The 26,847-nt window shown below is 41.4% G+C and overlaps 1 protein-coding gene across 4 annotated transcripts in view; it reads left to right on the top strand.

Moving 5' to 3' along the window:
• The first annotated feature begins 292 nt into the window (after positions 1 to 292).
• SPSB4 (splA/ryanodine receptor domain and SOCS box containing 4) overlaps positions 293 to 26,847 on the top strand; it is a 122,629-nt gene continuing 96,074 nt past the window's right edge. Inside the window, exons 1-6 of one of the 4 annotated variants that reach the window (XM_081573992.1) lie at positions 295 to 388; positions 2,812 to 2,899; positions 12,866 to 13,007; positions 18,851 to 18,925; positions 19,502 to 19,644; positions 21,427 to 21,482. The gene's annotated coding sequence lies outside the window, so the exon portion shown is untranslated. Of the gene's footprint in view, positions 389 to 2,811; positions 2,900 to 12,865; positions 13,008 to 18,850; positions 18,926 to 19,501; positions 19,645 to 21,426; positions 21,483 to 26,847 lie in introns of those variants that run through there. The other 3 variants (XM_081573991.1, XM_081573993.1, XM_081573994.1) reach the window with 3 other exon arrangements.

The following is a 26,847-nucleotide window of genomic DNA, read 5'->3' as shown; positions in this document are numbered from 1 at the left end:
ATGTTTAGATTTTAATATTTCAAATAAAATAAGTGAGGAAAGACACTCCCAAAGGAAAAATATCATAAATAAGCAGATTTGTCTTCACAGAGAAAGACATCAAATGAGTTCCTTGTAGAAGAATTTTATCTTCACTGTGCTTTTGATCATCATTAATTAAGGAGAAGAGGGAGGCAGAAGATGAGATGGTTGGATAGCATCACCAAATAAATGGACATAAATTTGAGCAAGCTCCAGGAGATAATGAAGGACAGGGAAGCCTGGCATGCTGCAGTCCATGAGGTCACAAAGAGTCAGACAAAACTTAGCAACTTAACAACAACAAAATAACCCTGGGCAGCAGATAGTATTACCACAGCAGAGCACAAGAAATGAAAGCTCAGAGAAGGTAAGTGTCTTGTCTAAAGTTGCATGGCTAGCAAGTGGAAGTCAACTCATATCTGAGCTTCTCTGGTTCCAAAGTCTGTGCTCACTTCAGGGCTCCTGGTCTCCCATGAGACATCAAACATCCTGTGAGCAACCTGCTTGCTCACTTGATGTCAGTAAAGAAGGCCCTTGGGGCCAAAGTCTCTTTCCCATGAAGTGAGGAGTTCTCATCCCACTGCGCAAGGCAGTCCTAAGGCTTAAGTGAGATAATAGATATGGAAGCATTCTTACAAGTATAAAGAGCAGCTGTTCTCTGTACAGGTGCTGCTTTTTATCCCAGGAGCCCTGTTATTGGTTTTAATTGGCAGCATTTACAGTCCAAGCATGCTCCACAGTGGCTCAGGCCTCTCTCCCATAGACACGGGGAGGAATGCAGCAGCTCCAGTCAGAGAGCTGGTGGCTGATGTAAAGCCCCCAAGAAGGAAGGAATGAAAATAAAGAGGCAGAGGCAGCCCCAGCAAGGGCAGGAGGGATGATGAGCATCCTAGAGGCAGAGCCAGAGGGGAGGTCTGACAGCAGAAAGGGAAAATATGTACACAAATGAAAGGAGGGAAGCCATAGGAGAGAAGCCATTTTAGCATCTTGACCTTCTAGTGACCTTGGATGCTCACAACACACACACACCCCATTGAGTGTCCCTACTCAGCCTGTGGTCCAGTGCTTTTTCTACCATTAAATAATGATCTCCAAGATCCTTCTTTGTTTTTCCTAAAGTATAAAAAAGGGTGATTTATACTTCTATTAACATTCTGTATTTGTGTACAGATACCAATTTTATTGCCCATTTTTTAAACTGATTTACTTATTTTCTTATTATTGAGCTGTGAGAGTTCTTCATAAATTCTGAATATAAGTCCCTTTTCAGATATGTATATGGCATGTATTTTCTCTGCATTGTGGCTTGTCTTTTCGTAATTTTTTTTTTAATATTTATTGATGCACCATGTCTTAGTTGCAGCATGTGGGATCTTTGGTTGCAGCATATGAGATCTCATTTCCTGACCAGGGATTGAATCCCTGGTCTCCTGCATTAGGAGCACAGAGTCTTAGCAACTGGACCATCAGGGCAGTCCTGTCTTTTCATAATCTTAACAGTCTTTCAAAGAACAGAAACTTTTCATTTTGAGTAAGTCCAATTGATCAATTTTTCTTGTAGGGTTCAGGCTTTTTTGTGCCCTCTTTTAAGAAAAGACTTTCAGTTTAGGACTTCCCTAGTGGCTCAGTGGTAAAGGATCCACCTGCCAATGCAGGAGACATAGGTTCAATCCCGAATCCGGAAGATCCCACATGCTGAGAAGCAACTAAACCCTTGGGCCACAACTATTGAGCCTGTGCTCTAGAGCCCAGGAGCCAAAACTACTGAGCCCTTGTGTTGCAACTACTTACAAAGCCTGAGCACCGTAGAGCCTGTGATCTGCAACAAGAGCAAACTGCAATGAGAAGCCCGTGCACACAACTGGACAGTTAGTCCCCACTCTCAGCAACTAGAGAAAAGTCTGAGCAGCAACAAAGACTCAGCACAGCCATAAATAAGTTGATTAATTAATGAAATTAAATATAATAGAAAAGAAGTCTTGGCCTAAATGTTAAGTCAGTAATATTTTACATTAACTCTATGATTCATTTTGGATTGATTTTTGTATTGGTGCAAGTTTAAGATTATGGTCCTGTTTTTGTTTGTTTTTTAAAAATAGTGTTTTCTCCATTGAATTACCTTAATAATTTTGTTGAAGAATAATTGACTATATACGAATGGGTCTATTTCTAGGCTCCATATGTCTGTATGATCTATGTGTGTGCCAATTTCACACTGTCTGAGTTATGATAGCTTTATAGAAAGTTATGAAACCAGGTAATGTGAGCTGTTTAGATGGGTAAACTATTACAGATTCATTGCTTTTCCATATCAATTTTAGAATCAGCTTGTCACTTTAAAAAAGCCTCCTGTAATATTGATTTGGATTGTATTCAGTCTATACATCAATTTGAGGGAACTGAATCTTAGTAATGACACTTCTAATTTATGAACATGGTGTATCTGTTTATTTAAGTCCTCTTTACTCTCCCTCATACAAATCTTGTGCATTCTCTAAACATTTTGTCCTTAAGTATTTTTTTTTATGCTCTTATAAATGGCACCATTTTATAAATTTCAATGTACAATTGATCATTAATATTATGTAAAAATACAATTGATTTTTGTATTATGACTTTGTGTTTTCTGATTTCACTTATCTCATTTAATAGTCTTAATAGATTTTTTTGTGGTTCTCTGGGATTTTTTTCCTGGATGATCATGTCACTGGCAAATAAAGATGGTTTTGTTTCTTTCTTTCCAATTTAAATGACTTTTGTTTTTGTTTATTGCCTCACTGCTCTTGCTAGAATCTCCAGTATGATGTTGGTAGGAATGAAGAGAGTGAACATTCTTGTTCCCATTCGTGGAGGAAAGACTTCAATTTTTTACCAAAAGGTATGAGTTTAGCTTATTTAACTTATATGCAGAGTACATATGCAAAATGCCCAGGTGGATGAAGCATAAGCTGGAATCATGATTGCCAGGAGAAATATCAATAACCTCAGATATGCAGATGACACCACCCTTATGGCAGAAAGTGAAGAGGAACTAAAGAGCCTCTTGGTGAAGATGAAAGAGGAGAGTGAAAAAACCGGCTTAAAACTCAACATTCAAAAAACTAAGATCATGGCATCTAGTCCCACCACATCATGGCAAATAGATGGGCAAACAATGGAAACAGTGACAGACTTTATTTTCTTGAGCTCCAAAATCACTGCAGATGGTGACTGCAGCCATGCAATTAAAAGATGCTTGCTCCTTGGAAAAAAAGCTATGACCAACCTAGACAGCATATTACAAAGCAGAGACATCAGTTTGTCAACAAAAGTCTGTCTAGTCAAATTTATGGTTTTTTCAGTGGTCATGTGTGGATGTGAGAATTGGACCATAAAGAAAGCTGAGTGCTGAAGAATTGATGCTTGTGAACTGCGGTGTTGGAGAAGACTCTTGAGAGTCCCTTAGACTTCAAGGAGATCAAACCAGTCAATTCTAAAGGAAATCAATCCTGGATATTCATTGAAAAGACTGATGCTGAAGCTGAAATTCCAATACTTTGGCCACCTGATGCGAAGAGCTGACTCATTGGGAAAGACCCTGATACTGAGAAAGACTGAAGGCAGGAGAAGGAGATGACAGAGGATGAGATAATTGGATAGCATCACCAACTCAATGCACGTGAGTTTGAGGAAACTCTGGGAGATGGTGATGGACAGGGAGGCCTGGCATGCTGCAGTCTGCGGGGTCACAAAGAGTCGGACACAACTGAGCAACTGAACAACAAAAAATGAGTTTACCTGTAGGTTGTGAAATTTCCCCCTTTGTCCCCTTCTAATTCTTGATTTGCTGAGCATTTTTATCCTAAATAAATGAAAAAAAAGGAATTTTCAAATGCTTTTTGCATGTACTAAGATGATCACATAGTTTTATTTTTAACCTGTTGATGTTGTGAATTATCTTGATTGACTTTTGAATGTTCAGCCAATCTTATATTCCTGGGATAAACCTCACTTGGTTGACTTGGTTGTGATGTAGTCTATTCTTTATATATATGTGTGTATATATACATAAAATTTTATTTATTTATTTATTTATTTATTGACTGAGCTGGGTCTTCATTACTGCACAGTTTTCTCTAATTGTGGAGAGTGGGGCCTGCTCTCTCTAGTTAGAGTGGGTTGGCTTCTCTTTGTGGTGGTTTCTCTTGCTGCAGAGCACACGCTCTAGGGAAGGTAGATTCTGTAGCTGTAATTCCTGGGCTCTAGAGCACAGGCTTAATAGTTGTGGCACATGGGCTTAGTTGTTCCATGTCACATGGGATCTTCTCAGATCATGGATCAAACCCGTATTTCCTGCGTTGGCAGTCACATTCTTTTCCACTGAGCCACCAGGGAAGCCCCTGCAGTAGTCTCTTCTTTAATAGAGTGTTGCATTAAATATGTTAATTTTTTAAAGGATCGTTTGTGTTCATATTGGTCTGCAGTTTTTGTTGATTTTTTTTGGCCACGTCTTGGACTTTGGTATCAGGGTGAGGCTGGACTGGCTCATAGAATAAGCCGGAAAGTGTTCTCTTCTATTTCCTGGAAGAGTTCGTGTAGAGTTATAGTATACAATTATAATAGCTGCGTTTAAAATCCTTAATGCTCATTTGAATATCTGAGTTATCTCAGGTAGGTCTTTTTTCTTGATAATGGGCTAAATTCTCCTGATCTTCCTGTTTCAAATACATTTGGATTGTATCCCCAACATTGTGCACCTTATTTTGTAGAGACTCAAGATTCTGGTTTGTATATTTATTCATTTGTTTCTTAGCAGATGATTACCTTTGTTGAATTCTTACTGCAAATTCCCTCTTTTGAGTAGCAGCTCAAATCTCAGTTCATTTCTTTTTCCCCAACAAGGCTGCTCACAGTCTGCCCCAGGCATGTATGGGTCAGTGATTCTAGAGATGTGAGTGGAGATTGGCACTGAATTTGGGACTTCCTCTCTCAGCTCTCTCCTTTACAGGATCTGCCTTCAGTTTTCAGTGGCTACAGTTGCCCTGAACTCCGTCTTCTTTTTCAGGCCCAAAAGTGCAGGCTTTCTAGCAGAGATTTACCTACCTCATGTGGAGCTAACTTAGGCTTACTTTAAAGCTAAATACCCATAAATATGAGTAACTCATCTTGTGCTATTCATTTTTTTCTTAGATTCATCCTCAGAATCTTCCTGCTTTGGTTCATTCTTCAGTGTCTTCAGGCCTTTTTTTTTTTGGTACATTTTTCTGAAGTTTTAATTGTTTTCTCTGGGAGGATCAGGTCCTTTGGCCCTATTGGCAGTGAAAATATCCTTTCTTCCTTTGTCCACACACTTGTTCCTTTTAAATTTATTTTAAGCTTTTTAAACATACATCTGACAAAATATTGCCCAGTTTAAAATGAAATTTTCATTTTGCTGAATTCTAAAAACCATGACATCAACAAAAATCTAAGATATAAAAAGAAGTCCTGTTGACAGCGCTTCTGCTTTTCTACAAGAAAGTGTTCATTCTTGTGTGTTCTGACAGTGCTGAGGGGGAACCCTTTTGTGGAATGCTGTTCTGTAATGAAGGCAAATTCTTTAAAAAAAAATTTTTTTTTAACTTTATTTACTTATTTACGGCTGTGGTGGGTCTTTACTGCTGCATGGGCTTTTCTCCAGTTGCGGCGAGGTTGCGGCGAGTGGGAGCTATTCTCTAGTTGTGGTGCTCGGGCTTCTCATTGTGGTGGCTTCTCTTGTTGTGGAGCACAGGCTCTAGGGTGCACGGGCTTCAGGAGTTGTGGCACACGGACTTAGTGGCTCCATGTCATGTGGGATCTTCCTGGATCAGGGGTTGAACCCGTGTCTCCTGCATTGGCAGATTGATTCTTTACCACTGAGCCACCAGGGAAGCCCTGAAGACAAATTCTTTAGCTCATATCATGTTGGAAGAACAGGAGAGGGGCCATGTTTGGTAAACAAGGCCCTGCTTCCACAAAGGAAGACACCCCCCATCCCCCTACCCTTCCCCCGGTAGGAGCTTCATTTACACAGCACCTACTGTTTGTCAGACAAGGTTCTGGAGACAAAAATATGATTATCAGTGACTTACTAAGGGAGCAAGGCATGAAACAACACACAGGTATAGGACTTGAAACTGTGATTAAAAGTTACACCCTGAGTTAAAAGCATAGGAAGTTACCAGTGAATAACAGGGTGCTTGGTACAGCCCAAGAGGTCTGGGAAGGCCTCCTTCAGGAATGAGAAATCATCAGAAAGAAGAGTAAAAATTAATGAAGTGTGTGTGCTAGTGGGCCTAGTTCCAGGAAGAAGGAAAACATGTGTAAAGACTCAGAGATGGAATTGAAAACGTGCAGGAGGGACAGACCCAGGTGAGCTAGATTGTAGAGGACCAGGAGGGCACAGAACACAAGATGAAGCCTTTTAACTCATGAAAGTGCACAAACTTTGATCTGATCACTCGAACTTGGTCCAGTTTTGTCGTTTTTCGGTCACTCAGTCATGTCTGACTCTTTGCGATCCCAAGGACTGCAGCAAGCCAGGCATTCTTGTCCTTCACCATCTAACGGAGCTTGCTCAAACTCATGTTCATTGGGTCGGTGATGCCATCCTATCATCTCATCCTCTGACCCCTTCTCCTCCTGCCTTCGATCTTTCCCAGCATCAGGGTCTTTTCCAGTGAGTCAGTTCTTCCCATCAGGTGGCCAAAGTATTGGAGTTTCAGCTTCAGCTTCAATCCTTCCAATGAATATCCAGGATTGATTTCCTTTAGGATTGATTGGTTTGTTCCTTGCAGTCCAAGGGACTCTCAAGATTCTTGTCCACACCACAGCTAGAAAGTATCAATTCTGTGGCTCTCAGACTTCTTTATGGTCCAACTCTCAACATCCATACATGACTACTGAAAAACTGTAGCTTTGACTAGACAGACCTTTGTTGGCAAAGCGATGTCTCTGCTTTTTAACATGCTGTCGAGGTTTGGTCATAGCTTTTCTTCCAAGAAAAAGCATCTGTTAATTTCATGGCTGCACTCACCATCTGCAGTGATTTTGGAGCCCAAGAAAATAAAGTCTGTCACTGTTTCCATTGTTTGCCCATCTATTTGCCATGAAGTGATGGGACAGGATGCCATGATCTTTGTTTTTTGAATATTGAGCTTTAAGCCAGTTTTTTCACTCTCTTCTTTCATCTTCACCAAGAGGCTCTTTAGTTCCTCTTCGCTTTCTGCCATTAAAGTGGTGTCATCTGCGTATCTGAGGTTATTGATATTTCTCCTGGCAATCTTGATTCCAGCTTGTGCTTCATCCAGCCTGACATTTTGCCTGAAATATTCTGTGTATAAGTTAAATAAGCAGGGTGACAATATGTATATTGTCACCTTGACGTACAGCCTTGACATACTCCTTTCCCAATTTTGTACCAGTCCATTATTCCATGTCCGGTTGCTTCTTGACCTGCATACAGATTTCTCAGGAGACAGGTCAGGTGCTCTGGTATCCCCATCTCTTTCAGAATTTTCCACAGTTTGATGTGATCCACACAGTCAAAGGATTTAGCTTAGTCAATGAAGCAGAAGTAGATGTTTTTCTGGCACTCTCTTGCTATTTATATATCCAATTTGATCTCTGATTCCTCTGCCTTTTCTAAATCCAGCTTGTAAACCTAGAATTTCTCGGTTCACATACTGTTGAAGCCTAGCTTGAAGGATTTTGAGTATTCCTTGCTAGTGTGTGAAATGAGTGCAATTGTGTGGTAGTTTGAACATCCTTTGGGATTAGAATGAAACTGACTTTTTCCAGTCCTGTGACCACTGCTGAGTATTCCAAATTTGCTGGCACATTGAGTTCACCACTTTAACAGCATCATCTTTTAGGATTTGAAATAGCTTAGCTGGAATTTCATCACTTTCACTAGCTTTGTTCATAGTGATGCTTCCTTAGGCCCACTTGACTTCGCACTCCAGGATGTCTGGTTCTAGGTGAGTGATCACACCATTTCAGTTATCCGGATCATTAAGAACATTTTTGTGTAGCTCTTCTGTGTATTCTTGCCACCTCTTCTTAATATCTGCTGCTTCTGTTAGTTCCACACTCTTTCTGTCCTTTATTGTGCCCATCTTTGCATGAAATATTCCCTTGGTATCTCTAATTTTCTTGAAGAGATCTCTGGTCTTTTCCATTCTATTGTTTTCCTCTATTTCTTTGCATTGTTCACTTAGGAAGGCTTTCTTATCTTTCCTTGGTCTTCTTTGGAATTCTCCATTCGATGGATGTATCTTTCCTTTTCTCCTTTGCCTTTCATTTCTCTTCTTTTCTCAGCTATTTGTAAGGCCTCCTCAGACAACCATTTTGTCTTTTTGCATTTCTTTTTCTTGCAGGTGGTTTTGGTCACTGCCTCCTGAATAATGTTACAAACCTCCATCCATAGTTCCTCAGGCACTCTGCCTGTCAGATTTAGTTGTCACTTATACTGTATAATTGTAAGGGATTTGATTTAGGTCATACCTGAATGGTCTAGTGGTTTTCCCTACTTTCTTCAATTGAAGTTTGAATTTTGCAGTAAAGAGTTCTTGATCTGAGTCACAGTCAGCTCCCAGTCTTGTTTTTGCTTTGTTTTGTATAGAGCTTCTCCATCTTCAGCTGCAAAGAATACAATCAATCTGATTTTGGTGTTCACCATCTGGTGATGTCCACGAGTAGAGTCGTCTCTTATGTTGTTGGAAGAGGATGTTTGCTATGACCAGTGTATTCTCTTGGCAGCACTCTGTTACCTTTTACCCTGCTTCGTTTTGCACTCCAAGGCCAAACCTGCCTGGTACTCCAGGTATTTCTTGACATCCTACTTTGCATTCCAGTCCCCTATGATGAAAAGGACTTCTTTTCTAGGTGTTAGTTCTAGAAGGTCTTGGAGGTCTTCATAGAACCATTCAGCTTCTTCAGCATTAGTGATTGGAGCACAGACTTGAGTTATTATGATTTTGAATGGTTTGCCTTGAAAACGAATGAGATCATTCTGTCCTTTTTGAGAATGCACCTATGTACTGCATTTCAGACTTTTGTTGACCATGAGGGCTACTCCATCTCTTCTAAGGGATTCTTGCCCACAGTAGTAGATATAATGGTCATCTGAATTAAATTCACCCTTTCCCATCCATTTAGCACTGATTCCTAAAATATCAATGTTCACTCTTGCCAGCTCTTGTCTGACCACTTCCAATTTACCGTGATTCATGGACCTAACTTCCCAGGTTCCTATGCAATATTGTTCTTATAGCATCGGACTTTACTTTCATCACTAGACACATCCACAACTGAGCATAGTTTTTGCTTTGGCTCAGCCTTTTCATTCTTTCTGCAACTATTTCTCTGCTCTTCTCCAGTAGCATATTGGGCACCTACCAACTTGGGGAGTTCATCTTTCAGTGTCATATCTTTTTGCCTTTTCATACTGTTCATGGGGTTCTTGAGGCAAGAATGCTGAAACTGGTTTGCCATTCCCTTCTTCAGTGGACTGCATTTTGTCAGACCTCTCCACAGTGGCCCGTCTGTCTTGGATGGCCCTACAGGGCATGCCTCATAGTTTCATTGTTAGACGAGGCTGTGACCCATGTGATCAGTTTGGTTAGTTTTCTGTCATTGTGGTTCTCATTTTGTCTGGCTTCTGATGGATGAGGATAAGAGGTTTGTGGACGCTTCCTGATGGGAGGGACTGGCTGTGAGGGAATCTGGGTTTTGCTCTGGTGAGCAAGGCCACACTCAGTAAATCTTTAACCCAATTTTCTGCTGATGAGTGGGGCTGTGTTTCCTCCCTGTAGCTTGGCCTGAGGCCAAACTATGGTAGGAGTAATGGCGACCTCTTCCGAAAGGACTTATGTCAGCATGCTGCATCTCCCAGGATTGCTGCAGTCGGTGCCCCTGACCCCAAGGCAGGCCACTGTCAACCCGCTCCTCCACCAGGGACTCTCAAACACTCACAGGCAAGCCTGGCTCAGTCTCTTGTGGGGACACTGTCCTTTCTCCTAGGTCCTGGTATGCACAAGATTTGGTTTGTACCCTCTAAGTTTCTTCAGTCCTGTGGAAGTTCTGTAATCAAATCCCACTGGCCTTCAAAGTCAGAGTCCCTGGGTGTTCTCAGATCCTTTGCCAGATCCCCAGCTTGGGAAATCTGTTGTGGTCCAGTTTAGGAATTTGTTTTTTCCTTCTCCTCCTGTTTCTTAGTCTCCTTCCTCTTTTACCCCTTTTACCCTTTTGTTAAGTCGTTAAGAAAATGACTCATGAGTTACAGTCAAAAAAACCTCGGTGTCCTCTCCCTGTCCCTGCCCCAGGCCATAGTGATGACCATTGTCAAGGTTTCTCATATGTGCTTCTAGAACGATTTCACAAACGTACGTGTAATACACTATATAGATATTTCTAAGAAACAATGAGTATATGAGGGGAAGGCAGATGGGGTTTTACTTGCAGTGTTTCACGCTTTCATTTGTTCCACTTGACAACACATACAGAAGCTTTTTCCATGTCAGCGCAGTTGGACACACATAGGTTGTTTCCAAGGGCTGCATGGTACCCCAGTGCATGGATGTGACAGTATGTGTTTACTCAACCTCTGATTGATGGGTGTTTTAAGCTCTTACTGTTTTTCATTGTTAGAAACACTGCAGCCAGGAACACTTGTAAAGACATATTTGGGCACATGTGTGAGTATATGTATAGGATAAATTCACTTCTGAAGAATTTCTTGGTGAAAAATATGCACCTTTATCATTTTGAAAGGCATTATCTAATTGTCCTCTGGAGATATTTGTCTGGGGCCCTTTCACCATTAAAATGTCCTATAGACATAGCTTAGCATCAGGGGCCTAGGAAAATGTCTGAGCACTGAACAGTATGGATTAGCTTCCTGACACAGGGAAACTGCAAATCTGAGATCAATAAATATTCAATTAAATATCTCTACAATGTATTACTTGTAATACTATTATTCATACAAAGTCTGTTATATTTGAAAACAATTTGTAGGTTATATATTTTGCTTATTTTGCAAGAATTCACAAGTATGTATAATGACTGTTGAGAAATAGGCTATTATAAATTAAATAGCTTATCATAAATTACACAACTCATCATAAGGATTACTTAAAGCCAAGTAATTTCAAAAGAAAATTATTAGAAGCCTTTCAATATCAGCAAAAATTGTACTTAATATAGGATATATGTGTATTTCATATGATGTAGAGCATGATTTCTGACAGTAAGAGTGCCTGAAGTCCTAAAGGTCTTAAAATGGCCTTGATTATACAAACTGTGTAGAGAGTTGTTTGAATCTTTATACCTTCATCAGGCTTTCCAAGTAGCTCAAATGGTAAAGAATCTGCCTGCAATGCAGGAAACCTGGGTTCAATTTCTGGGTCATGAAGATCCCCTGGGGAAGGGCATGGCAACCCACTCCAGTATTCTTGCCCGGAAAAGCCCATGGACAGAGGAGCCTGGTGGGGTACAGTCCATGTGGCCACAAAGAGTCAGACACAACTGAGCACTATACCTTCATCAGTATTTTGTATTTTCTTTCCTTTTTTAAGTTTGTGTATTATTTTTGGCTGTGCTGGATCTTTGTTGCTGCTGCTGCTGCTGCTGCTAAGTCACTTCACTCATGTCTGACTCTGTGCGACCCCGTGGACTGTAGCCTACCACGCTCCTCCCTCCATGGGATTTTCCAGGCAAGAGTACTGGAGTGGGTTGCCACATTCTTCTTCAGGGGATCTTCCTGACCCAGGGATCGAACCTGGGTCTCCCGCATTGTAGGCAGATGCTTTACCATCTGAGCCACCAGGGAAGTTCTTTGTTGCTACATGCAGGCTATTCTCCAGTTGCAGTGAGCAGGCTTCTCATTATGATGACTTCTCTTGCTGTGGAGCACAGGCTCTAGAGTGTGTGGGCTTCATTAGTTGCTGTTCCTGGCCCCTAGAGCACAGGCTCAATAGTTGGGGTGCACAGGCTTAGTGGTTCGCTGGCATGTTGGATCTCCCCAGACCAGGGATTGAACCCACGTCTCCTGCATTGGCACATTCCACTGTGCTACCAGGGAAACCCAACATTTTGTGTTTTCAAAATTATGAATCTATGTCAACCTGACAGGTAACATTTTTCCTTGTTCCTTAGTTTCATATTTATTTAATTATGAATGCAGTTGAGCATCTTTTCTCTGTATTCTATGCCATTTTCCTCTTTATTGTGAGCTAAATTGTTGTGTTCTAGGTCCATTTTGCTATTGGAATTTGATCCTTTTTGTGTCGATTTGTTAGTTCTTTTATATAATAAGGACTATAGCTCTTTGTTACTCACATGGTGGTGTGAATATTTCCCTCCAATTTATTCTTTGTTTTTAGCCTGCTTTATGACCATTTATGTGTATTCTTTTTTGCCTCTTTTATACATTTTCCTAGTTAAATTTAAAGTTTTCCTTTATGGCTTCCTGCAGGAAGTCCAAGAACAAAAGGAAGCCTTGAATGGTTTTTAAGCAGGAAAGTGATACAATCTGATTTGTATTCTAAATGTGGCTGCTGCCCAGGAAACTGAAGATTGGACTCTCAAGGGGGCAAGATTAAATCCAGGGAGAGTGGTTAGAAGGTGAAAGGTGATGGTGACTTGGCTTGAAGAGGATAAATGGGAGAAAGATCAAGAGGTAAAACCAGTGCAGCTGAAGATGGAGAATAAGGCAAGGGAGGCAACAAGGATGAGTCTCAGATTCTGGTTCTGATTTTGAAAAGGAATGGAGCAGCCACTCTCTGACATAGCAAACACTAAAGGAGGACTAGGGATTTTTGTATTTATTGTTTGTTTATTTCAGTGGGAGTTGGGGCTTAGGTTGCTGAGGCTGTGAGTTAGGATTAGGACATGATGAGCTGAAGTGTCATTGACATATCTGGTGGAGAAGGAGAAGAAGCAGTTGGATCCACAGTGATGGAGCATAGAAGTGAGACATGTAACAGGTATGTTTCCACTTTATATGAGTTTTGGTTTCCACATTCAGCATCAAAGTTCAGCAAACCCCTTTGTGGTCTTGACTCACCAGGTTTCACTCGAGAAGTTCAATTTGGGTCTAGAAGTTGGCATAGATTTAAGGAATTGCTAAATGATTTTCCTGCTGAGAAAAAAGAGCTTTTGGTTTAAGCAAAAATACACACCCATCTTACCCATGAACTGGTGGCCCTAAATTTTTCAAAATTTAAAAATAATATCAAACATACAGAAAAGTTGTGAGAACAATACAAAGAACGCCCTCTTAAAAAAAGTCACTCTCCCTATTACTAGTTATCTGTTTTTGCATTAAAAAAAAAAGAAAAACCTGCTGCCAAACTTAATGGCTTAAAACAGCAACCATTATAGGAGGTATCATGATTTTTTGTGTCAAGAATTTGGGCAGAGCTCAGCTGAGTGATTTCTGTTCCATGCGGTGTTGACAGAGGTCATGGAATGCTATTTAACTCGTGGATAGAATGATCTAGAGAATCCAAGAGAGCTTCACTCACAAGTCTGGCACCTTGGTGGGGAGAGCAGCAAGGCTGAGCTGAGTGGAAGTGTCGACAGGAGCACCTATGCATGGCCTCTCTAGTTCGATGGTCTCAGGGAGCTGCTAGATGTCTTATAGCAGCTGAAGGGCTCTGGAGAGAGCTTTCCAAGAGGCCCAGGCTGAAAGGGCAAAGCTTCTCATAACATAGTCAAGAAAGCCCCAGAGTATCGCTTCCCACCAGCCTGGTGGTCTAACAAGTGACTAAGACCAGCTCAGATTTAAAGATAGGAATTAGTCTGTCTCCCTGGTGGTTCAGCAGTAAAGAATTTGCCTGCAAAGTGGGTTTGATCCCTGGGTCAGGAAGATCCCCTGAAGAAGGAAATGACAACCCACTCTAGTGTTCTTGCCTGGAGAATTTCATGGGCAGAGGAGCTCCTCGGGTGGGCTACAGTCCATGGAGGCACAATGAGTCAGATAGGACTGAGCAACTAAACAACAAGCAACCCAATCAGAAGAGTAGCAATAAGGGTGTGCCATCTCTATTGTACCACAATTCACCAGTTGTTGGCATTTTGCCATGTTTGTGGCATAATTTTTCTTTCTGAACTAGTTGAGAGTAACTTGCATACATCATGCTCCTTTGTCCTTGAATACTTTCCTATGTATTAATAGTTGCTAAAAACAAAGTAGTTTTTTTTTTTTTTTAGCTGCACTGAGCAGCATGCAGGATCTTGGTTCCTTGACCAGGGGCACTTTTCCTGTGCCCCCTGCAGTGAAATGCAGGGTCTTAACCCCTGGACCACCAGGGAAGTTCAGTTCAGTCACTCAGTCGTGTCCGACTCTCTGCGACCCCATGAATTGCAGCACGCCAGGCCTCCCTGTCCATCACCAACTCCCGGAGTCTACCCAAACCCATGTTCATCGAGTTGGTGATGCCATCCAACCATCTCATCCTCTGTCGTCCCCTTCTCCTCCCGCCCCCAATCCTACCCAGCATTAGGGTCTTTTCCAATGAGTCAACCCTTCGCATGAGGTGCCCAAAGTATTGGAGTTTCAGCTTCAACATCAGACCTTCCAATGAACACCCAGGATTGATCTCTTTTAGGGTGGATTGATTGGATCTCCTTGCAGTCCAAGGGACTCTCAAGAGTCTTCTCCAACACTACAGCTCAAAAGCATCAATTCTGCGGCGCTCAGCTTTCTTCACCGTCCAACTCTCACATCCATACGTGACCACTGGAAAAACCATAGCCTTGACTAGACGGACTTTTGTTGGCAAAGTAATGTCTCTGCTTTTAAATATGCTATCTAGGTTGGCCATAACCTTCCTTCCAAGGAGTAAGCGTCTTTTAATTTCATGGCTGCAGTCACCATCAGCAGTGATTCTGGAGCCCAAAAAAATAAAGTCTGACACTGTTTCCACTGTTTCCCCATCTATTTCCCATGGAGTGATGGGACCAGATGCCATGATCTTAGTTTTCCGAACGTTGAGCTTTAAGCCAACTTTTTCACTCTCCTCCTTCACCTTCATCAAGAGGCTCTTTAGTTCTTCTTCACTTTCTGCCATAAGGATGGTGTCATCTGCATATCTGAGGTTATTTATATTTCTCCCGGTAATCTTCATTCCAGCTTGTGCTTCATCCAGCCCAGCGTTTCTCATGATGTACTCTGCATATAAGTTAAATAAGCAGGGTGACAATATACAGCCTTGACGGACTCCTTTTCCTATTTGGAACCAGTCTGTTGTTCCATGTTCAGTTCTAACTGTTGCTTCCTGACCTGCATACAAGTTTCTCAAGAGACAGGTCAGATGGTCTGGTATTCCCATCTCTTTCAGAATTTTCCACAGTTTATTGTGATCCACACAGTCAAAGGCTTTGGCATAGTCAATAAAGCAGAAATAGATGTTTTTCTGGAACTCTCTTGCTTTTTCGATGATCCAGCGGATATTGTCAATTTGATCTCTGGTTCCTCTACCTTTTCTAAAACCAGCTTGAACATCTGGAAGTTCACGGTTCACGTATTGCTGAAGCCTGGCTTGGAGAATTTTGAGCATTACTTTACTAGCGTGTGAGATGAGTGCAATTGTGCGGTAGTTTGAGCATTCTTTGGCATTGCCTTTCTTTGGGATTGGAACGAAAACTGACCTTTTCCAGTCCTGTGGCCACTGCTGAGTTTTCCAAATTTGCTGGCATATCGAGTGCAGCACTTTCACAGTGCAAAGAAATAGAGGAAAACAACAGATTGGGAAAGACTAGAGATCCCTTCAAGAAAATTAGAGATACCAAAGGAACATTTCATGCAAAGATGGGCTCGATAAAGGACAGAAATGATATGGACCTAACAGAAGCAGAAGATATTAAGAAGAGATGGCAAGAATACACAGAAGAACTGTACAAAAAAGATCTTCACGACCCAGATAATCACGATGGCGTGATCACTCACCTAGAGCCAGACATCCTGGAATGTGAAGTCAAGTGGGCCTTGGAAAGCATCACTACGAACAAAGCTAGTGGAGGGGATGGAATTCCAGTTGAGCTATTTCAAATCCTCAAAGGACCACCAGGGAAGTCCCAAACAAAAAAATTCTTTGATGAATCCACAGAACAGCAGGAATTTTAACACTGAAAACTACTAGTATCTAATCTATAATCCATATTATAATTGTCCAAATATTATAATTTATAACAAACCTTTTTCTGCTCCAGGGTCCAATCCAAGGTTGTATGTTACATTTAGTTATCAGGTCTCTTTAGCATCCTCTAATCTGGAATGTTTCCTCACCCTTTCTTTTTCTAACTTTGATATTTTTAAGAGTCATGCCAATTGTTTTGTAGGATACCCCTCAATTTAGGTTTGTCTGGATATTTCCTCATTATTAGTTTTAGGTTAAGTACTCTGGGCCAGAATAATATCTGTGGTGACAGAAGTGCAAAATATAAGGAGGCAGCAAGGTTGATTTGCCCCATTATTGGTGGTGTTAACTTTGATCATTTTGTTAAAAGGGTACTTGCCAAGTTCCTATTTTTCCTTTTCTAATTAATAATTACTTTGTGGAGAGATTTGTTGAGACTGTAAATATCTTGTTCCTCATTAGACTTTCAACCACATGTTTTAGCATCCCTTGATGATTTTTGTCCAGCTCTTTTCTAGGATGGTAGCAAAACAGTGGTTTTCTAATACCGTCATTTCTTCTGCATTTTTCTACAACAGGGGAAAGCTGTCCCTAGTGCGTATATACAAATTTGGGTGAACTTATAGATTTTTATTATTAATAAATTCAGTTGGTTATAACCCATAACTGTCATACATTTGGATGCTTACTGTCTTTGGGTGTCTCCTTGTACTTTTGATCTATTCCTATTATTAATATTTCTTATTTTCTGTCGCAGTCCATGTTCCAAACTCACTTTGTACTTTCTCTGCCCCAGTCCTTGAATCAGCCATTTCTTCAAGGACCCCTTGTTTGTTTGTTTTTTTTTTCAACAAAGAAAGCTCTTTATTTTTAAATGCTTATTTATTTAAAAAAATTACCTTTAATGAGAGATGCCACGTGGCCGGTGGAATCTTAGTTTCAGACCAGGGATTGAACCTGCGCCCCCTGCATTGGAAGCACAGAGTCTTTAACCACTGGATCGTCAGGAAGTCTGAAAATGCTTTTCAGAAACTGAAACTGCGTGCTGGAGTGTGCTCATTGCTGATTATGTCAACACTTCAAGGCCCTTTCTCTGGGCAAAGCTAGATATACAGTGACGTGAAAGTGTTGGTCACTCAGTCGTTTCCAACTCTTTGCGACCCCATGGACTGTAGCCCACCAGGCTCCTCTGTCCATGAAGTTCTTCAAGCAAGAGTACTGGAGCGGGTTGCCATTCCCTTCTCTGGGAGATCTTCCCCACCCAGAGATGGAACCCGGGTTTCCTGCATTATAGACAGATTCTTTACCATCTGAGCCACCAGGGAAGCCCAAAGGGTCACGCTCCAGTCTCTAATTCCCATCAAACTCTGTAGGGCTTTGCTTGCTTTACTCCATTTCAGGTTTGTTTCTTCCATAGTGAGAACTCTGATTCCCAACATTAGTATATTCATTTATTTGTTCAGATCTAAAAACATAGAAAATAGTTTCAGAATCCTTGTACTCATTCTACTGCTACTGCTACTGCTAAGTCGCTTCAGTCGTGTCCGACTCTGTGAGACCCCATAGACGGCAGCCCACCAGGCTCCCCCGTCCCTGGGATTCTCCAGGCAAGAATACTGGAGTGGGTTTCCATTTCCTTCTCCAATGCATGAAAGTGAAAAGTGAAAGTGAAGTCTCTTAGTCATGTCCAACTCTTCCCGACCCCATGGACTGTAGCCTACCAGGCTCCTCCGTCCATGGGATTTTCCAGGCAAGAGTACCGGAGTGGGGTGCCATTGCCTTCTCCAACTCATTCTACTACAGCAAACCAAATCTACTAAGTAGAACACAAGACTTATTTATTTATGTGTGTAGTTGCAAGGAGAGGCTGAAACCTATCAAGATTTCTCCCTGGATATATTGTTACTGGATTAAAACTACCATTCTGGTAATGCCAAAAGGATGGGGGAGCCTTTTTGGTGGACAACCAATAATAATTGCCACAGTCTCTCAGGGTGTTATTGTGGGAAGGGATTGAGGTGAGCGAGAGGAGTCTAAACTGCTAATGGACTTCCCTGGTGGTCCAGTGGCTAAGACTCTATGCTACCAATGCAGGGCCTTGGGTTCAAGCACTGGTTGGGGAACTAGATCTCACATGCCACAATTAAGAGTTCACATGCCACAGCTACAGATCCTGCATGCTTCTACAAAGACCAAAGATCCCACGTGCCACCACTAAGACCTAGCACATCCAAATAAATGAATATTAAAAAATGAATAAATAAACTGCCAAAGTCCAGGGACAAGATGACAAACACTGGAACCAGGGAAGCCCACCATTGTCCATGAAATCATCTGACCCCTTCTAGAATCTTACACACTCTAGTCTGTGTCAGGTCCCTGGATAATACATTTCAAATGTATATCCTCCTATGTCAGAAGAACGCTAGCTGTGTGACCTTGGACAAGTTATTAACCTCTCTGAGCCTCACACAGATCACTTGGGCTCTAGGAGAAAGGGTGTGAGCCTGTCCATGATGGTGCACAGAAAATTCCTCCAAATTTGCTTTTAATCAATCGTTTGGACCAATAGCATGCTTTTCTTTAATCGGCAATTACACATTCTTTTAAAAGCTGCAGGAATCCCAGGTCCTTTTAATAGATGGCACTATAATTGCAGTTTTCATCTTAAACCATTTTATTTTCAGAGGGAATGAGAGACTATGTCAAGAACATAATGAGATGATTCAATGAAAAAGATGAACTGCTTGACTACCACACAGGTAATAGCTATAAAAAGTCTCCAGTGGCAATGGATCAGGTAGTGTGAAGTGGGTAACTTTCAGTTGTGTGGGTGGAATATATTCTCAGTTATTTAATCCCCATGTGCTCAAGGCCAGCCAGCCTCAGTGATGGCTTTACTTAGCTTTCTCTCAATGGAGGGGGTGCTGTCCATGTTAGTAGTGGGGTGTAGAGGCAACCATCAGAGCTTTGAAGTCAGTCAGACCTGTATTGAGACTCCAAATTGTTTATTACTGTTTGATACTTAGCTGGTAAAGAATCTGCCTGCAATGTGGGAGACCTGGGTTAGATCCCTGGGTTGGGAAGATCCCCTGGAGAAGGGAAAAGCTACTCACTCCAGTATTCTGGCCTGGAGAATTCCACAGACTGTATAGTCCATGGGGTTGCAAAGAGTTGGACACAACTGAGCGACTTTCACTTTCTCTTTTCACTTGGCTGTTAAATGGGGTTAATAAATCTGACCCCATAAGATATTATGTGCCTTTGATGAGATAATAAATGGTGAAAACCCAGCACAGAGACACACAGTAAATGTGATTTTCCTTCTACCTCCACAGCTTCATGGATTTTCTTCTGTGCCCTGACAAAGCCTCATTTATCATATCCTCTCATCCCCACAATGCCTTCAACCAGGGATGCGGATTAGACCACCAAGGGATGAGAGCAGAAAGGAGAAATACTTTCTCCTGAACCACACCTGGTATGTTTTTCAGGACTCAAGGAGCACTGAGTCATTAGCTTTGCCCTTTAAAAAAAATTTTTTTTCTTAATTTATTTCTTTTTGTCTGGCTGGGTCTTTGCTGCCACACAGGACTTGCTGTAGCTGTGGCGAGTGGGGCTACTCTCTAGTTGTGGTGTGTGGGCTTCTCACTATGGTGGCTCCTCTTGTTTTGGAGCGCAGGTTATAGAGCATGGGCTTCAATAGTTGTGGCTTGTGGGCTCCAGAGCACAGGCTTAGTAGGTGGGGCACACAGGCTTAGTTGCTCCAAGGCATGTGGGATCTTCCCGGATTAGGGATTCAACCATGTCTTCTGCATTGGCAGGCAGATTCTTTACCACTGTGGACCACCAGGGGAGCCCTGCTTCTCTCTTTATAAATACATTTAGTAATGTTTTTGAGCACCTGTACAATGCTCGGTCTCGGCATTGGACTTTATGGATGAACCAAAGAAGCATAAGATGCAGTCCCTGCTTTCCAGGAACATAAAATCCCACTAAGGGCCCAAAATAATTATTATAAAACAAAAATAAATAATTATAACCCAAAGCACACACAGACCTGAGTTCAAACCCCAGCTCTGCCACTTATTAGCTATGTGACCTTGAACAGTCACTTAACTTCTCTGTATGTCTATTTCCTCACCTGTGAAACAGAGTAACTTGGTGAGGTCATCACAAGGTTTAGAATAGCTGCTCCATGTAAGGGACCTGGCACAAGGTAGGCCCTTAGAAAATCCGAGTTCCTTTGTCTTCAAACCATATGGCAGTTAAATAGAAGTTAAACTGAAGACCTGTTGCAAAACTGCCTGTAAGTCATTGCCAAGTGAAATGCCCTGAAATAAAGGCTCTTGGAGTTTGGGGGAGGAGAGAGCAATTCAAGCTGAGCTGGGTAGAGGAGCTTCTTTCATGAAGAAAGGAAGTGCCTGGCATCCTGCAAGAATGGACTGATTTGCTCAGATACATCATGGGAGTCTTGTTTCCTGTACCAAAGATAAGGAATAAAGATTTGGATGCCTAAGACAGAAGTGGCACTTGGAAGACTGAAGAAAGTCATTCAGTTACCCACCCAACGCCCAGACCACTGATACTGTTTGTCCTTGAGCTGCCAGTTCTCACTGTCCATCTGTCTCAATGCCTTTGAGCCCACTTCAAATGCATTGTCCCTCCTCTTGCAGTAATCAGAGTCCACTGGGCAATAGCAAATGAGTCAGAGGACAGGTATGTACCTAGGAGAAAGGAAATAATAATGGACAGAGATGTGTTCACCCCAGTGCTCTTCACAAAAATATACAGAGAAACTTACTTGCAGAAGATGTTCGTAACAATCACCAGCTATTGTAAATGATATTTTGTTCCCAAGTATCAGCTCCCTCGGGCTTCCCTGGTGGCTCAGATGGTAAAGAATCTGCCTATAAGGCAGGAGACCCGGGTTTGATCCCTGGGAGGGGAAGATCCCCTGGAGAAGGAAATAGCTACCCACTCCAGTATTCTTGCCTGGAGAATTCAATGGAAAGAGGAGCCTGGAGGGCTACAGTCCATGGGGTCACAAAGAGCGACTTCCATCACCATCACCATCAGCTCCCTCTTCTGTAAGGGAATCATACCTCTCTTCTTTGCCAGAACTCTTCAAGGATGGAGTATAGTGGTATCCCATTGACTTTAGGATGGCCAGTCGAATGTGAGAGGATGCAACAGGTACCACGTCAGAGCAGAAACATTAAATGCATCTCATGATTTATAAATCATGTTCTTGTCTTCTTAGATGATGCTACTGTCAATCTGCATCCCAGAATAAGAAAGCTTGGTGCTCAAGGGGAGGTAAGCACAGCCGAGTCATGACAGATAAAGACCAGTAGACCAGAACACCCGTGAGCTAGATGTGTTTGTTATTGTAAGCCGCTGAGGTGTGGCAGTTGTTTGTTGACACAGCAAAAGCTGACAAGTACATCAACATTAACTGAACACTTGTTCAGTGCTGACACTATCCTGAGCATACATGTGTGTTCTCTCATTTAATCTTCACATTAATCATGCAAGGTAATGTTTCATCCAGTGTTTTCTTTTGTAAACATCAGAAAATTACTCTGGCTGTGTACAAAAGGAAGTACAAGAGGAAGACTTCTGCTTCCAGTCAAGAGGGAACAACAGAGGCTGGATGTGCTCTCATACCCAAAAGAACTAAAAAGGATATGAAATATATAAAACTGTGGTTTTTAAGATATTAGATGATGGGCTGTGAAGGACAGTAATCTCTGAGATATGGGAGCTTCCAGGTCATGGTGCAAAAAAAGGGGAAGCCTGGCAGAGCTTAGTGATCTCCTAGATTTGGGAATATGGAGCTGAGAGCAAGAAGGCCAAGGCAACTAAGATTTGCAGGGAAGCATACTGGAAAGGAGAAAGCTACACAGAGAGAGAACCAGGGAGATTTTCAAAAGGTGCCCCTCAAAGATGCAGTTGAGCACAGGTCAAAGCATGCGTAAGAGGAAACTCTAAGGCGTGGGAAGTAATACCAACAAAACTAAAGGGAACAATCCCTGGAGCTCACCTAAGACTAGAAATAGCACCTCTCCCCACCAGCCAGAGTGGACATCAGGCAAATTACAAAAAGGATCTTGCTCCACAGTGGGAAAAAAATTACCAGGGATGCAAAGAAGCAGGTAGCTACAACCCCATAACCCAAAGGGGGGAGAAAAACCAATCCACTGAAACTAACCCAGAAATGACCCAGATAACAGAAGTAGTAGATAAGGACATTTTGAAAAGTATGACTGTGTTCCATATGTTCAAGATTCTAGAGGAAGGATTGAATATGTTAAATAAAGACATGGGAGATATAAAAAAGGTCGAGGTTGAATTTCTCTTTTTTATTGGAGTGTAATTGCTTTACAATGTTGTGTTAGTTTCTGCTGTACAACCAAGCGAGGCAGCTACATGTATACCTATTCCACCTCTCACCACCCCACCCCCATCCCACCTCACTAGGTCAACACAGAGCCCTGAGTTGAGCTCCCTGTGCTATATGGCAGCTTTCCTCTAGCTATCTATTTTACATATGGTAGTGTACCTATTTTATACACCTAGCTGTCTACTTTGCACATGATACCACTATACTGGCAGAGAGAAAAGAGGCCTCTTGTTGAGGGCGGAAGAGGAGAGTGAAAAAGACAGATAAAACTCAATATTAAGAAAACTAAAATCATGGCATCTGGTCACATCACTTAATGGCAAATAGAAGGGGAAAGGGTGGAAGCAGTGACAGATTTCCTCTCCTTGGGCTCTAAAATCAACACGGATGATGACCACAGCCCTGAAATTAGAAGACGATTGCTTCTTAGAAGGAAAGCTATGAAAAACTTAGACAGTGTATTAAAAAACAGAGTCATCACTTTGCTGACAAAGGTCCATATAGTCAAGGCTATGGTCTTTTCAGTAGTCATGTACAGATGTGAGAACTGGACCATAAAGAAGGCAGAGCACTGAAGAACTGATGCTTTCGAAATGTGGTGCTGGAGAAGACTCTTGAGAATCCCTGGAACAGCATGGAGATCAAGCCAGTCAATCTTAAAGGAAATCAACCCTGAATATTCACTGGAAGGACTGAAGGTGAAGCTCTGATACTTTGACCACCTGACGTGAAGAGCTGACTCATTGGAAAAGATCCTGGTGCTGGGAAAGATTGAAGGCAGAAGGACAAGAGGGCAACAGAGGATGAGATGGTTGGATGGCATCACTGATTCAATGAACATGAACATGGACAAGCTCAGGGAGATGGTGATGGACAGGGAGGCCTGGCATGCTTCAGTCCACAGGGTCACAAAGAGTGGACATGACTTGGTGACTGAACAACAACATTTAAGTGTATGTGTGTCAACGTTACTCTCCCAATTCGTCTCAACCATCGCTTTCCCCCACTGTGTCCACATCCAGGCTGAATTTCTAGAAACAAATCTACAATGTCCGAGATGAAAATACGCTGGATGGGATTAATTGCAGATCAGAAGGAAAAGTTAGTAAAACCGAAGACATAGAAATGGTTGAAAATGAAGCACAGAGAAAAAACAGATGAAAAATCTAAATGGAATAACAGCGAGCTGTGGGGCAATTTCAGGCAGCCCGTGCAGGTGGAGTAGGGGTCCTTGCAGGAAATGGAGGGGGCAGAAAACTATTTGAAGAAATAAGAGCCCCCATATTTCTCAATATGAAGAAAACTCTAAACCCACAAATCTAAAAAGTTTAAAGAAACTCAAACATAAGACACATAAAGAAAACTACACCAAGGCACATCATAATTGAATTGATTAAAATCACTGATAAGGAAAAATGATTGAAAGTAGCCAGGGAAAAGGAGGGAACATATTACATACAGAGGAACAAGAGAATAACAGCAGATTTTTTTTTTTTTTTTTGGTCAGAAACAATTTAATATAAAAGACCATGCAGCAACATCTTTAAAGCAATGGAAGAAAAACAAAATATCCATCAACCTAAAATTCCTTACTAAGAAGACAGCTTTCAAAAGTGAGGGTAAACAAGGCTTTTTCAGATAGACAAAAGCTTCAAGAACTCACCACCATCAGACCTGTACTATAAGACCCATACAGGTTAAAAGTAAAAGGATAGAAAAGATATATTATGCTAACACTAATTTTAAAAAGAAGTGAAAGTATACTTAGCAATAGCAAACAAAAGAGATTTCAGAGCAGTGAGTATTAGCAGGCACAAAGAGAGTCAGTTCATAAAGGAACATAACACCCCAAAACTATATGCACCTAAAACAAGGCTTCAAAATACATGAAACAGAAAGGGATAGAACTGTAAGAAGCAGCAAACAGATTCACAAGTATACTTATATACCCTCTCTTAATGATTGACAGAACAGATGAACAGAAAATCAGTAAGAATATAGAAGACTTGAATAATACAGCTCACTTGATGTCATTGGTATTTCCAGAGCAGTTCAACCGACAGTAGCAGAATACACATTATTTTCAAGAGCACTCAAAACATTTATAAAGCTCAACTGTATTCTGAGCCATAAAATAAATTTCAGTAAATTTAAAACTACTCAAGTTATAAGAAGAATGACCGCATAGAAATGTTAGGAATCAATACTGGAATGATGTCTGGAAAATCTTCAAATATTTGGAAACAAAATAACTAAATTCTAAGTAAGCTATGCATCAAAAAGAAAAAAAAATTACTTTACAATGAACTGAATGTAAATAAAAATGCTATGCTGCAAACTGTGTGAGATGCAGTACTTAGAAAACAACGTATGGCACTAAAGGCCTGTATTAGACTAGAAAAATGGTCTAAAATAAATGATCTCAGCTTCCCACCTTAAGGGAAAGAGCAAATGGAGGCCAAAAGTAAGCACAAGAAAGGAAAGAGAGCCAAAAAAGCATAGAGAAAATAAATGAAAACAAAAGTTGATTATTTGAGACCGTCAATAAAATTGATAAACTACTAGCCAAACTGAACAAGCAAAATAAGAGAGAAAAGGCCCCAAATACCAATATCAGAAATAAGAAAGTTGACATCACTACAGAAATTCTCATGTAATAAAAAGATAATAAGGAAAAATTATGAACTCAATGCCAATATAGTCAACAATTACATGACATGACAAATGTCTTGAAAGATATAAACTACTGTAGTTCATTCAAAAAGAAACAAACACAATAGCTCTGTATCTATTTTAAAATAATTGAATTTCTGTTTAAAACTCTCCCTGGCCAGATTATTTCACTGGTGAATTCCACAAAACATTTAAGGAGAAATATTATCATTTCTATATTTCTTTTTTCTTAGAAGAAAGAAGAATGTTGTTAACTCATTCTGTTCTTTTCCTTTTTCCTTTTTAGTGCAATTTGTTAACTCATTCTTGAAATCCAGTCTTAGTTTGGTGTCAAAGCGAGACAAAAATATTACAAGAAAAGCACAGACAGTATTCTTCATGAATAGAGACACTAGTGGAAATCCAACCATGTAGTAAAAGGACAATATATCACAGCCAGGTGGGATTTATCCCAGGAATGCAAAGCTAGTTCCACATTCAAAACCCAATCAGTGTAATTCACTCTATGACTAGATTTAAGAAGAAAGGAAATTGGGAAATCACAGAATGATTTGGAAGGCTAGAGAGCAAGATCCAGGAAAAAGAAAAAAACCATAAAAAAGGCAGGAACAACAAAATCAACAACAAATGCAGGACGCAGAAATACAGCTGGAATCACACCCCAAACCCAGTCTACTGAGCTGCCATTGACAGCACTGATCATTGGATGTGGGAGTGAGTACCACAGCTGATGGAGTCCTTGGGGGCTGGATGTTGCTGCTGCCAATGCCTCCATCAAAATGAATTCTCCACCATCTTTGCCTTTTTTGGAATAGCTGGTTCCAGCTTTGAAAACCCAGGAGGAAGGGTGTGATTAGCCAAGCTGTCAGGAAGACTGGAAAAGGGAAGGTAACAGGAGTTCTTAGTTGCCAACAGTAGAATCCACTCCACCTATTTCATGCAGGTGGGGACTTAGTGAAGCAGAATAAATAGCTTATGGAATCATTGGGATTGTTGAAAACTAGGCTCCAGATGGAACTTTCAGGAAAATAATTCTGTCAACACTGCAAAATGGGCCTGGTAAGGGAGCTTCTGCCACAAATGAGATGAGGAAGCTGCCACTCTCATTCCAATTCCAGAAAAGAGCTTCCTCTACTTCTCCAGAAGTACCAGCCAGAGGGGATTCTGTAGGCCTAGAGAATGTTCTAGAGGAGCGAACTTCTGAATCTGACCGGTATGTTTGTCTGGCAGAATCCAGATCACGGCAGAATCCAGATCACAGCCGTGTCCAGGGCAAGGGAGGCTAGGACATGAAGGGGTTTTATTTGCTTGATTTTACCAAAAATAAAATGCAATGAGTGTTTGCAAGAGATTTGAGAGCTATGACTGGGAACTGGGCAATTTTTTTCCATTTTTTTTGCCACGCAGCCTGGCATGTGCAATCTTAGTTCCCCCACCAGGGGTGGAACCTGTGTCCCCTGCAGTGGCAACGCAGTCCTAACCATTGGACCACCAAGGAGGTCCGATGGGCACTGGGCTTTTTGTTCATCTGTAGGAAGCAGAGTTGCTTGGATTCATGTGGAGGGGAACTTCTCAGGCTTGGAGAGGTGGTTCAACTGCTCAGTA

Source organism: Giraffa tippelskirchi, chromosome 2 (assembly GCF_054371585.1).
Source record: "Giraffa tippelskirchi isolate mGirTip1 chromosome 2, T2T-mGirTip1v1.2.pri, whole genome shotgun sequence".
In the NCBI taxonomy this organism is placed as follows: domain Eukaryota; kingdom Metazoa; phylum Chordata; class Mammalia; order Artiodactyla; family Giraffidae; genus Giraffa; species Giraffa tippelskirchi.
Note: the sequence above shows the minus strand (reverse complement) of the source record. Positions and strands in the feature narration are given on the sequence as shown.